The sequence below is a fragment of the Coregonus clupeaformis genome, chromosome 14, assembly GCF_020615455.1.
Source record: "Coregonus clupeaformis isolate EN_2021a chromosome 14, ASM2061545v1, whole genome shotgun sequence".
In the NCBI taxonomy this organism is placed as follows: Eukaryota; Metazoa; Chordata; class Actinopteri; order Salmoniformes; family Salmonidae; genus Coregonus; species Coregonus clupeaformis.
In genome coordinates, this window is record NC_059205.1 from 44666206 (window position 1) to 44680358 (window position 14153).

Below are 14153 nucleotides of genomic sequence, written 5' to 3' on the forward strand. Positions count from 1 at the left end.
CAAGACAGAGCCTGGATTCAAACCAGTGGATGCGATGCAGTGCCTTAGACCACTGCGCCACTCGGGAGTTAACAATGTAATTGTAAATAAACACTGTATAGCCTCAAAACATGGCCTCAAAACATATGGCTTTGGTTAAAACTATAATTTTGCTCTGATGGATGGCAGTCCTTGCATCCATAGCTCTGTCTATTAATTTGAGAGTGGTGATATTTCTCTAGCCCCATTCCTTTTTACCAAAACAGTTGCGGGGCGTCTACTTTATTATTGTTTAATTGCAGATTGCCGCTTTAAGCGTGAGAACATGTATAAAAGACCCAAGAGATGTGTAATAACAAAGTAAATACTATAGTCATTAGGGGCCTTAATTTAGGGCCTACCATAAACCCAATAATTATTGTGTAATAGACAAAGAGATTTATTATTTATTATTTCTATTTTAAAATAGAACACGGTAGTAACTGAACAACTACAACACTAATGCTGTTGTTACAGTTTGGTTGCCCGGCTACCCAGACTTCTTGCTCAGGCCAAACGCTATGAATGGACGTTAGTTATCAGTCTGGATCTGAGTACCCCCATGCGGCCATCTGATTGGTTCAGAAACGGATGGGTGGGGCCAGAGCCAGAACACACGTGGGTATAGCGTAGGTTTGGCAATTTATAATTATAATATAATATATAATAATATAATAATCATAATAATAATATAATCAGCAATTTCGTCAAGGGCTTTGATGCTGATTGGTTAGAAATGATCCAATCGCTGATTAGTTTATTTTGTACAACGCCCCTCGTGCCCCTCGTCACCACAAACAACTTCAATAATGGCAGTCTCAGACTAAATAAAGTATGTAGCGAACGATGGAGCAGAGGAAGAATTTAGCATGAGTCCTCAGGCTAACAGATTGGTCATTACGATACATAATTGTCAACTCATTTTAACTGTTCAAATGAATGCATTTTTTAACAAAACATATACAGAATGATACTGTTTAAATGTTGTTTTCTTCATCAAAAACATTGCAGAGGAAATGTATGGTTTCATGTATATTTCAGTGATATCTGAGGCCGCAGATGGTATAGAGTCACACATACACACACACACACACACACACACACACACACACACACACACACACACACACACACACACACACACACACACACACACACACACACACACAACCACACACACACTTTCACCAAATCAACAGAACAGCAGCAGATGGTAGTCTGCTATAATATATATATATATACGTGTCTGTCTGTTGGTGGTTAGCAGATACGCTTGTATGTGTAGATGTAGCACTTGCAGTCGCTATCACTGGCCGTTGCTATGCATCCGTCCCATCCCTGCAGACAATGTGAGAAAGTAGTACAGTCTGATGCCAATGGCATGCATCCACACACACACACACACACACACACACACACACACACACACACACACACACACACTAAAACCTGACTCTCCAAATGTTCTAGTATAGGGCCGCAGGGCCTGAAAATGCTTTTTAGAATGAGAAAAATGAAAATCAGTAAGAAAATAAGTGCCTGACCCTTCTAAAGTAGACCCAAGATTGGCTTCCAAAATGGGTCTCGCTCTTCTTTTCCTTGAAAGGTTTTCTATTAAGTTTGACCTAATTCGATGGACGATTAAAACTACTAGCTAACCTCTTTTCAAATAGAAAATTCTGGAATTGTTTGGAACATGGGAGTTTTGGGAAAGAGCCCCCATCCTCACAGCTTAGTGGAAGCTGCTTCGAATCGGCACATTCAATGACGTAGAAGTCCTGGTGACTCACCAACCCAAAGTGCACCAGTCTCGACAAACACACGTTTTGGTGCTCGGCTGACGGTGTCTCTATCTCTGTATGTAGGGCAATATGAGGATGAAGTGTTTAATTTTGTCTCCCTGTGTCTATGTTTGTCTGTGGCAGTGTGAGAATGACGCACATCGGCCCCCGGCTCTGGCTAGGAAGCTTTATGATGACCCCTCAGTTTGCTGCAGAAGACACACAAGTGTATGTGTGTCCGTGTGTGTGTGTGCACACGACCCAAAACCATCACCAGGGCTGATAGTAATGCTTCAACAACAAGTTAAAGGGCAATACAGTGCTAAAAGCATTGGGAGTCAAGAGGGGTCAGCATGTTATTGTGGATGGACTGACGCAAATAGTTGCAATTCAGTTTTGAAATTAGTATCCAATTGAAAGTATCCATGGTGATTTGTAGCATATGATACCATACCTAACTATGGACTACAGTTAGGAGTGGACCCAGACAGGAAGTGGCTGTCTAACCTGCTAAACACACGTGTGCCTCAGCCTAGGCAGACTGGCATTTCCTAAAATGATTATACTCTTTAAGTTAAACTACTTCAATGTGGAATGAAGGAACAGTTGAACAGTTACGAGTATGAAAACATAAGCTAAGTCTGACTCAAATGTCCAAGCTCAGATGTCACCATTCAATCTCCATAGACTTATTCCATTGTTGTGTCACACACAGCACATTTTGCAGCCACAGACAGACATTAGCCAATCCTACAGCACTGTGGAATTCCATTATGGAATGTTTGCTGTCTGCTGGGAGATTTCTAAAGTTCCTCCCCTTTACCACCCCCTCCTCTCCTGCCTTTATATGATAAGAAGAAAGCTAGTGTTTGGGTAATGACGGACGGTTCTGGTCGGTTTGTTTTAAGATGGAAATAGACTCCCTGAACTGTCATAACTGAAACTAACTATTTATTTTATGTCTGAACTATGTGATACTTTTAGTCAGACAGACTCAAACAAAAATACCCAATTTCCAACTTTGTCTATGACTTTGCAAAACCCTTGACAGAAAGGATTAACCAAAGCTGACATTAGAAGAAAACGGTCATATGATCTATACTGAGTCCAACAATTTGTGGAAGTTTGTACTAAACTACATTTTTCACTTTCATTTTAATATAATATTTTAGATGTAGGAAGAACAGACAAAATCAAATGCTCTCAGACAATTGTGAAAACCTTTGTTGACAAAAGTGGACAGAAAAAGATGACTCTGCAGTCCATAACTTCGTCCATGACCTTTCATCCCTTCAATCTATTTTAGTGTAAATGTGTGTAAGTGTGTGTAAGTGTGTGTTTGTGTGTGGATACTTATTCTCTTGTTTGGGTAAATTACTGATATCAGATATCAACTCTTCAATACCATTCTAATTGTGGGTGTTAAAAATGTTGAGCATGACTACGGATGACAGTCATTCCATCAACAGCCAGACTGAGCTATACTTAACATTAAAAGCCACACATCATATTCTGAATAGTAAGATGATTAATCCAGTTCTTGGTGGAGACCAAAGCTGTGCGTGGGAACCTCTGAGAAATCAGTCATATCAAACCTACCATAGATGCAACATAGAAACCCCATAAAGAACTGTTTGAAACTCCTGTTTGGTTTGAAATATAAATCTTAGGCTGTCATCTAATCTTTCTATCAGTGACAGTCAGCCCTTATACACACTCACAACCTGTAGTTCTCCAGGACTAGGGCTGGTGACTAACCAAGAGTGTCATTATAAGTTGGGAGCAGCTTGTAGTATGTTGCCATCTATGGACCTTATAGAGCACTGCATGTCATGGAGACAGAAGGGTTGAGACAGATTTTATCAGGGAGGAGAGGTTTAGAGTGATGGATGGATGGATGGAATGGAGACGGAAATAAATGACTAGAAACACATCTATGATTCTTGGGAATTGTTGGGTGTGTGTGTGTGTGTGCGTGTGCGTGCAAATAAGAGAAACTGTCCACCCACTGAACCGCCCACCTGGCTTCTTCCCCTGTAATCAAGCCACCATGCTCTGTCCATTCTCCATCACCCTGCTGTGCTGCCTAACCATCCATCCACCTTTCTCCTGGCTATAAATGGACTCACTATCACTCCTTCGGTTGGGTTAAATGCAGAAGACACATTTCAGTTGAATGCATTCAGTTGTACAACTGACTAGATATCCCCTTTACCTTCCCTTTCCCTACTGGACTCCCTAGTGTTGTGGGGTCCCTGAGCTCTGTCTTACATGACAGAGCACAGGGACAATAGATGGTTGGATAATTGGTTTGATAACCAAAAACAGATGATTTGATAACGGGTTTGATAACCAAGAATAGATGGTTTGATAACTGGTTTGATAACCAAAAATAGATGGTTGGATAATTGGTTTGATAACCAAAAACAGATGATTTGATAACGTATTTGATAACCAAGAATAGATTGTTTGATAACTGGTTTGATGGTGAATATTGTGACAGCACAGTATAGAACAACTTTATTTTTCCCAATGGAACTTCAGTATTTCTTTATGTAAAATGTATATTTTAATGATATAATACACTGTTCAAACAGAGTAGGCCTACAAATATACTGCCATTCTATGAATTTCCCATATTTTATTTGATATTACCTCTCTCTACTCTAACTGGTTTAGGGTTGTTGTATAGAGGATGAATGGTTTGTTAACTAAGAGTGAATTAATTAACAGCATAGAATAGAATAACTGTATTTTTCCCTATGGAACTTTGCTATTTCAATATCATGTGAAAATATATTCTTATTATAATGATATTATATATACCGGTACAGTACAATGCACAGTACAAATACACTGTCAAAATCAATGTCCTATTCTGTGAATGTTAAATTTTTCTGTGTATGTTCAATATTTCCTATGAATGGTTCCTCTGTTGTTTTATGGTAATGAAGTAAGGAAAAAAACCTGCGTCCTTGGAGAAATGCTAAGAGGTGGTACTGTTCGTGGACCTGAAATAATCCTAAAAAAGAGGTGGTACTGTTCGTGGACCTGAAATAGTCCTAAAAAAGAGGTGGTACTGTTCGTGTACCTGAAATAGTCCTAAAAAAGAGGTGGTACTGTTCGTGGACCTGAAATAGTCCTAAAAAAGAGGTGGTCTGCACTACTTCAATTATTAAGGTGAAAACAACTAACATGTTCTTCCATTTCAGACATTGCTCAATAGTACAGTGGACCTTTGCTTCCTCTACTTTTCCATTATGGAAATGACTTCCACACTGCACCACTTAGTCTGAGTGTCCCCAACCTGAAAGAGAGAAAGAGAGAGATGGAAAAGAAAGAGGAAAAGAAGGAGGAGAGAAGAATAGTGTGAGTCACTTCCGACTGGTCATTGCATCGTAGGAGGGTGTAGAAACATTAGTGTGGAAACATAGGGAAAATCTCAATTGCTTACTCCTTGCGTCCTCTCTCCTCACCTCCTTCTCAAAACCCATTGGATGAGAAAGCCAGAGGTCCCGCCCCTCTGTCCTTCTCCTCCAATGGGTTTTGAGAAAGAGGCAAGGAGAGAGGACACGAGGAGTATGCAATTGAGATTCTACCTATGTTTCCACACTAATGTTTCTACACCCTCCTACGATGCAATGACCAGTTGGAAGTGACTCACACTATTCTTCTCTTCTCCTCCGCGATGGAGAGATAGAGGGATGGAGGGATCACCCTCAAACGTCAGTGGATCTTCCCTTGTCTGTTTAGGTGGGTACACTCATCAGGGCATCCTCAAGTGCACTCTCTCTCTCTCTCCACTCTCTGCCAAGGAGTTCCATGGCCACATAAAGCTCGAGCGAGGCCCTAGCACAGATAGAACAATGAGTCAGATATTTTACCAGATGTATAAATGTGAAGCATCCGGTTGGCGTTTCTGCTCACTACCAAATATGGTGATGAGAGGAAGCCAAGTGGCCGGCAGTCGGAGAAGATGGAGCGAGATGGATTTTGTCCGATATTCTGCTAATTAGAAGGAGTGCCAGGGTGAATTGGAGTTATTGCACACTTGCACTTCACAGAGTAAGCACTCCCTAAAGCAAATATGCAAATAAATGCTAGAACGCGCCAATAGAATCTCACTAGCTGGTGCTTGGCTCTGCCCATCTCCTTGCTTGTTCTGCCCGCTATGATTAATTTGCTCCCATTGGAAACTACAGGGTCTGGTCTATCTTGGGTTAGTTATAAAAATCTTGGGCCCTAGGTCATAAAATAAGGAAAATGCTATATTCCTTAAAATTCGATTTGAATTGATTATGCATACATTCATATTTTATTTCCATATAACCCTGGCTGATATAACCCCTGAGAGGATGTAATCATTTGATACATTGTGAATCTGGCCATTTCACTCTCAAAAACAGGTCATCCCAGAGCCCAATCATAGAATTAAACTAAACAATGTATAAACGCTACATGTAACAATTTCAAAGATTTTACTGAGTTACAGTTCATATAAGGAAATCAGTCAATGTAAATAAATTCATTAGGCCCTAATCTATGGATTTCACATGACTGGGCAGGGGCGCAGCCATGGGTGGGCCTGGGAGGGCATAGGCCCACCTACTGGGGAGCCAGGCCCAGCCAATCAGAATTAGTTTTTCCCCACAAAAGGGCTTTATTACAGACAGGGCTTTATTACTAACCCCCTCTTCCACATCAGATGATCCTGCAGGTGAAGAAGCCTGATGTGGAGGTCCTGGGGTGGCGTGGTTACACGTGGTCTGCGGTTCTGAGGCCGGTTGGATGTACTGCCAAATTCTCTAAAACGACGTTTGAGGCGATTTATGGAAGAGATATTAACATTAAATTATCTGGCAGTAGCTCTGGTGGACATTCCTGCAGTAGAATGCCAATTGCATGCTCCCTCAAAACTTGAGACATCTGTGGCTGTCAAAGGCTGATGTGTATGCGGTGGTGGAGTCAGGCGCAGGACACAGAGGATAAGTAAAGACGACTTTACTAGAACACGAAATACGCACGAAAATAAACATCTCCAACAGTGGAGGGGAAAAACACCATATGCGTAAAATGACACAATGAGTATAACACCGACACAAGGCATCCAAGACACGCGGACAATAACATACAAAGACAAAACATAAAACAGGTGAACTTATACGTGACATAATCAATACAGAATACGCAACAGGTGTACCCACTAGACATGACAAAACAAACATTGAAAACATCAAGCGGTAGTAGCTAGTACTCCGGGGACGACGAACGCCGAAGCCTGCCCGAGCAAGGAGGAGGAGCAGCCTCGGCGGCATCCGTGACAGTGGCATTGTGTTGTGTGAAAACACTGCACATTTTAGAGTGCCCTTTTATTGTCCCCAGCACAAGGTGCACCTGTGTAATGATCATGCTGTTTAATCAGCTTCTTGGTATGCCGCACTTGTCAGGTGGATGGATTATCTTGGCAAATGAGAAATGCTCACTAACAGGGGTGTAAACAACTTTGTGCACAACATTTGAGAGAAATAAGCTTTTTGTGCGTGTGGAAAATTTCGGGAATCTTTTATTTCAGCTCATGAAACATGGGACCAACACTACATGTTGCGTTTATATTTTTGTTCAGTATGTGATTCTAGGGCTACACAGATCATAACAATGGAAAAGTTTTTATCATCACAAGAAGTTTAGTATTTTTACATCATCATCCTCATCATTCTCACCATCATTATCATCACATTATCATCATTATCACCATCATTATTATCACATTATCATAATCATTATCATCATCATCGTCATCATCATCATTCTCACCATCATTATCATCACATTATCATCATCATCATCATCATCATCATCATTATCACCATCATTATCATCACATTATCATAATCATTATCATCATTATCAGCATCACATTATTATCATCATTATCATTATTATCATCATCATCATTATCACCTACGTCATCATCACCATGACTAAGAAACCAACTGCACTGTGGTATTCATCCCCTGTAAAACGGAAGCCATAGAAATGGAATAACAATTTGACTGTCCATCTCCATTGGCTTGGTTATGTCTGCGCCCACATACCCTGTTGGCATCGGCAGTGGTGGGTGCGACCACCCACATATGTGAACTCATGGAGATTTTCTGTAGCAAATGTGACGCAGTTGGGTGTCGCTTCTCGATGGCACAGGCAGCCAGGCCTGGTACCGTTACTGCCTGCTGGAGGCGTCGATGCCACTGCCCAGTCACCCACCATTCCCACCATGTGTTAACCAGTGACGTGCATTAACTGGGTATTTCTGAGCCTCACCATCATGCTGTGTAAAATGACTGTAGATTGTAAACCAATGGAAAAGTCAGATGAGATGTGGTAGTGAATATTTTGTGAAGGGGATACACACACATCACATTGAGTATTGTATTACCTACCGTTCAATTATTAGGGTTGGATCCCACATAGGGTTAACTTCACAGAAGTGCTGGTTGAGTCAGTCTGTGGAATACCAACTGTTTTACTGTGACCTCCCATGTGGCATAAAACGCTGTGGATGATGGGTATGTAGACTAGAGACTCTCCTTGTGTTAATCATTATAGTGGAGACAAACCTGTTTATCACAAGTAGGGTGAAAATAATCCCAAAAGATTAATAATTGTTGGGGGGAATCTTCTTTGGTGAGAAAAAAAAATATATTGTGACATTTATTGCCCATATAGAGTGCATAGTAATGTAGCGATTGAGGGGGAAAAGACTAGCGGCTAGCCTCCCTGGATGCTAGGATTTGACTGCCTTTGTCAGGACACAGATGGCACATGATGTAGTGCACATGACCTGTAACTGTACAGTCACTGGTTCAAGCCCTGCGTCAGCTGTCCTTCAATCACTACAGTGAAATTGTTGTCTTACTGTAGCTCTGGTGAAGTTGCTAAGCATATATCGCCCCCTTCTGGTCTGGAAATAGTTCACACCAGCATGCATTTTCTGCACATTGGATGGAGAAAAGGATTATGTTATTGAAAATACCATTTATAATTTATTTTAATTTAGTGGTACATACAAAAAATGAGAATTGTGCCAATGTTACATAAATAAGTGACGGGAATATATTGTGACCTCATGGACGATTGTGTTAAAATCAGCACCACACCTCTAGTAAGCCCAGTGTGCAGTTATCAGAACATCCACATCAGAACATACACACGATCAGTGTTGATAACAGGTGTAACCCCATGGTTGGGTAGGGTCGGGCCCAGGTCTCTATTGAGCAGGCCCAGCTGGTGATAAGGTCAGAGCCAGGTGAGGGGTCAGGGGTTAGAGGTCAGTGGTGACAACTGGCATGACCCTGTGGATGAGCAGGGTGGGTCTCAGGTCTCTACCCAGCAGACCTAACTGGAGATGGGGTTAGAGGTGAGGGGTCAGGGGTCAGGGGTCAGGGGTCAGGGGTTAGAGGTCAGTGGTGATGACAGGCATGACCCCATGGATGAGCAGGGTGGGTCCCAGGTCTCTACTCAGATCCAACAGGTAGGAGGAGTAACGCCTCGTGTCCGCCAGTGTGCCGGGCAAATACAGGAAGCGCACGGCAGGGGGTGGGTCGATGATGACTTTGACTAGGCCTAGCACATACAGGGAACTGCCACACACGTTGGCAAAGAAGAACATGATGCCAATGCTGCCTCCAAACTCTGGCCCCAGAGCTCGACTGATCATGTCTGGTTGATCATGGTTAGGGTATGTTGTCCCTACAACTACTGATACAGGGTCGATTATTTTTCTGGGCCAAAACATGTGCTTTCTACCTACACAAATTACTCACCACACAAAAGACATTTGCAAGACTAGCCACCTCCTCTAACTACTTGGCTCCATCTGCCCCTCTGTTTAAGAAACTCAATATATTGTCTATCTACAACATCAATATACTCCAATTATGCATCTTCATCTACAAATACACATACCTCCCAGACAGCCTACGTAAACCCTTCAATGGATTCTTCCAGGTTAATTCCCAAATCCATGCATACAACACAAGACACTGCGATAACCTTCACCCTCCCCACTGCTGCACCTCACATAGTCAATTCTCTAGTAGATTCAGAGGTTCCATACTCTGGAATTATTTTCTTCACATTAGAATGAAGATAGGAATTCATCATCATCCCTCAATAACTTCAAGCGTAGACTAGGGGTCAGCCTGATGAACTTAACTACCCAGTAGTCTCCTCCATGTAGCCTAACTCTCACACGTACAAATACACATAATCAAACATGTTTTTTATTGTATACTGACTATATCATGCACATCTATAATTAGTATGCTTTGTTTAACTGATTGAACAAACATTTTTTGTACTTATATTATATTGTTTTTTGTGGTATAGTTTTCATATAAACCCTTTTGGGTTTCCAACCTTACCTGTTTTTCTACGTGATAAATCAAAAAAAAAAAAAAAAAACTCAAATCTTCATCCCCCTTATTATGAATAAGGTTAGAAATGGGCATAGCATATAAACGTCATCTGATCCAAGATCAGTGGTGTTTTGAAGGATACAGTAGGGTGTCCAATCAAAAAACGCATATTTTGACCAATGGGTAAAATAATATTAACTGCGTAGATACTCATCTGAGAAAACCAATGGTGAAAAACCTAATGTCTCTAACATAATCCGTTCAAAAATGTATGACTTTTTTACCCTTGTAGGATGGCCAAAATTGGGGTGACCATTGGAAGCCAGAGAAAAAAAGTGGACAAAAATCTGGAAAATAGTATTGCGTCAATTAGGCTGGATGCTGTGTGAGAATTAAGGCTAACTGACAGGCTCACCATTGAACTCGTCATCTTTCTTCTCCAATCCAGAGGACATTAAACAACATGGAGGTAAGATAGATATCGATTTTGAGACATGACATGTAGTATTTTAATATTTTCAGGGGTGTGGTGGTGCCTGGAAAAGTGGGTATACTCTAATTTTGCCAAAAATGTCCCAAATGGCCCCTCCGGTGAAGGAAACAGAGACATACTCTCTTAATGACCTGCCTTCAGAAAGTATTCACACCCCTTTACTTTTTCCACATTTTGATGTGTTACAGCCGTAATTTAAAATGGATTAAATTGAGAGTTTGTGTCACTGATCTACACACAACACCCCATAATGTCAAAGTGGAATTATGTTTTTAGAAATGTTTATACATTTGTTAAAAATGAAAAGCTGAAATGTCTTGAGTCAATAAGTATGCAATCCTTTTGTTATAGCAAGCCTAAATAAGTTCAGGACAAAAAATGTGCTTTACAAGTCACATAGTAAGTTGCATGGACTCACTGTGTGTGCAATAATAGTGTTTAACATGATTTTTAAATGACTACCCCATCTTTGTACTCCACACATACAATTATCTGTAAGGTCCCTCAGTCGAGCAGTGTATTTCAAGCACAGATTCAACCACAAAGACCAAGGAGGTTTTCCAATGGTTCGCAAAAAAGGGCACCTATTGGTAGTTACATTTTAAAAAGCAGACATTGAATATCCCTTTGAGGATGATGCAGTTATTAATTACACTTTGGATGGTGTATCAATACACCCAGTCACTACAAAGATACAGGTGCCCTTCCTAACTCAGTTGCCGGCTCAGGGATTTCACCATGAGGCCAATGGTGATTTTAAAACAGTTGCAGAGTTGAATGGCTGTGATAGGAGATAACTGAGGATGGATCAACAACATTGTAGTTACTCCACAATACTAACATAAATAACAGAGTGAAAAGAAGGAAGCCTGTACAGAATAAAAATATTCCAAAACATGCATCCTGTTTGCAATAAGGCACTAAAGTAATACAGCAAAAGAATTGGCAAAGAAATTAACTTTTTGTCCTGAATACAAAGCGTTATGTTTGGGAAAAATCCAACACAACACATTACTGTGTACCACTCTTCATATTTTCAAGCATGGTGGTGGCTGCATCATGTTATAGGTTTGCTTGTCATCGGCAACGACTAAGGAGTTAAAAAAACAAAAAAACAAACAGAATAGAGCTAAGCACAGGCAAAATCGTAGAGGAAAGCTTGGTTCAGTCTGCTTTCCAACAGACACTGGGAGACAAATTCACCTTTCAGCTGGACAATTACCTAAAACACAAGGCCAAATACACACTGGAGTTGCTTACCAAGACGACATTGAATGTTCCCGAGTGGCCTAGTTACAGCTTTCACTGAAATAGGCTTGAAAATGGCTGTCTATCAATGGTCAACAACACTTGGTTTGTACAATATTTGCCCATTATTCTTAAAAAAATACTTCAGAGCTTGAAGTATTTTTTAAAGAATAATGGGCAAATATTGTACAAACCAAGTGTGCAAAGCTCTTAGAAAGACTCACAGCTAGCTGTAATCGCTACCAAAGTGTCACGTTCGTCGAGGAGTGAAGGAGACCAAGGCGCAGCGAGTGAAAAGAACATGTTGACTTTATTTACTTAAAGCAACCAAAAACAACAAACCAAAGCGACGAATGTGAAGTCCAATAGTGACAATGACTAAACAGGAACAAAAACCCACAACCCACATGAGAACACAAACAGTTTAAATATGGCTCCCAATCAGAGATAACGAGCCGACAGCTGACACTCGTTACCTCCGATTGGGAGTCACACGACACTACAAATAACTCACCCAAAACACAACCAAACGAATACACCCTATACAACAAAACCCCACAACAAAACCCAACAAAACAAATACACCCTGGCTCAAATACAAAAGTCCCGGAGCCAGAGTGTCACAGTACCCCCCCCTAAAGGTGCGACCTCCGGGCGCACCAGCATACAGTCTAGGGGGAGGGTCTGGGTGGGCGTCTGTCCACGGTGGCGGTTCTGGCCCTGGTCGTGGTCCCCACCCCACCTTAGTCACCACCCGCTTCCCTAGCCTCCTCCACATGACCACCCTCCAACTTACCCCACCTGGATTTAGGGGCAGCACCGGGCTAAGAGGCAGCACCAGGATAAGGGGCAGCACCGGGCTAAGGGACAGCATCGGGCTAAGGGACAGCACCGGACTCAATGGCGGATCCTGGCTGGCTGGCTCTGGCGGATCCTGGCTGGACGGCTCTGGCGGATCCTGGCTGGACGGCTCATGGCTGGCTGAAAGATCTGGCTGCTCATGGCTGGCTGACGGATCTGGCTGCTCATGGCTGGCTGACGGATCTGGCTGCTCATGGCTGGCTGACGGATCTGGCTGCTCATGGCTGGCTGACGGATCTGGCTGCTCATGGCTGGCTGACGGATCTGGCTGCTCATGGCTGGCCGACGGATCTGGCTGCTCATGGCTGGCTGACGGATCTGGCTGCTCGTGGCTGGCCGACGGATCTGGCTGCTCATGGCTGGCTGACGGATCTGGCTGCTCATGGCTGGCGGAAGGCTCTGGCTGATCCTGTCTGGCGGAAGGCTCTGGCTGATCCTGTCTGGCGGAAGGCTCTAGCGGCTCCGGTCTGGCGGGACGGCTTTGAAGGCTCATGGCAGACGGGCGGCTTTGCAGGCTCAGTACAGATGGCCAGTTCAAGCGCCTTAGGGCAGACGGGCAGTTCAGGCCCCGTTGGGCAGACGGCAGACTCTGGCCGTCTGAGGCGCACCGTAGGCCTGGTGCGTGGTGCCGGAACTGGAGGTACCGGGCTGAGGACACGCATCTCAGGGCTAGTGCGGGGAGAAGCAACAGGGCATGCTGGACCCTGGGGACGCACATAAGGCCTAGTGCGGAGAGCAGGAACAGGGCATGCTGGACCCTGGGGACGCACATAAGGCCTAGTGCGGAGAGCAGCAACAGGACACACAGGACTCGGGGAACACACAGGAGGCTTGGTGCGTGGTGTAGGCACTGGTGGGAAAAGGCTGGAGACACGCACCATACAGCTAGTGCGTGGAGGAGACACAGGGCTCTGCAGACGTACAGGAAGCCTAGTGCGTGGTGTAGGCACTGGTGGTACTGGGCTGGAGCGGGGAGGTGGCGCCGGAAATACCGGACCGTGCAGGCTTACTGGCCCCCTTGAGCACTGAGCCTGCCCAACCTTACCCGGGTTGATGCTCCCTGTCGCCCGACCAGTACGGGGAGGTGGAATAACCCGCACCGGCCTATGTGGGCGAACCGGGGCCACCATGCGTAAGGCTGGTGCCATGTAAGCCGGCCCGAGGAGACGCACTGGTGGCCAGATGCGTTGGGCCGGCTTCATGACATCCGGCTCAACGCTCAATCTAGCCCGGCCGATACGTGGAGCTGGAATGTACCGAACCGGGCTATGCCTGCGTACAGGAGACACCATGCGCTCTACTGCGTAACACGGTGTCTGCCCGTACTCTCGCTCT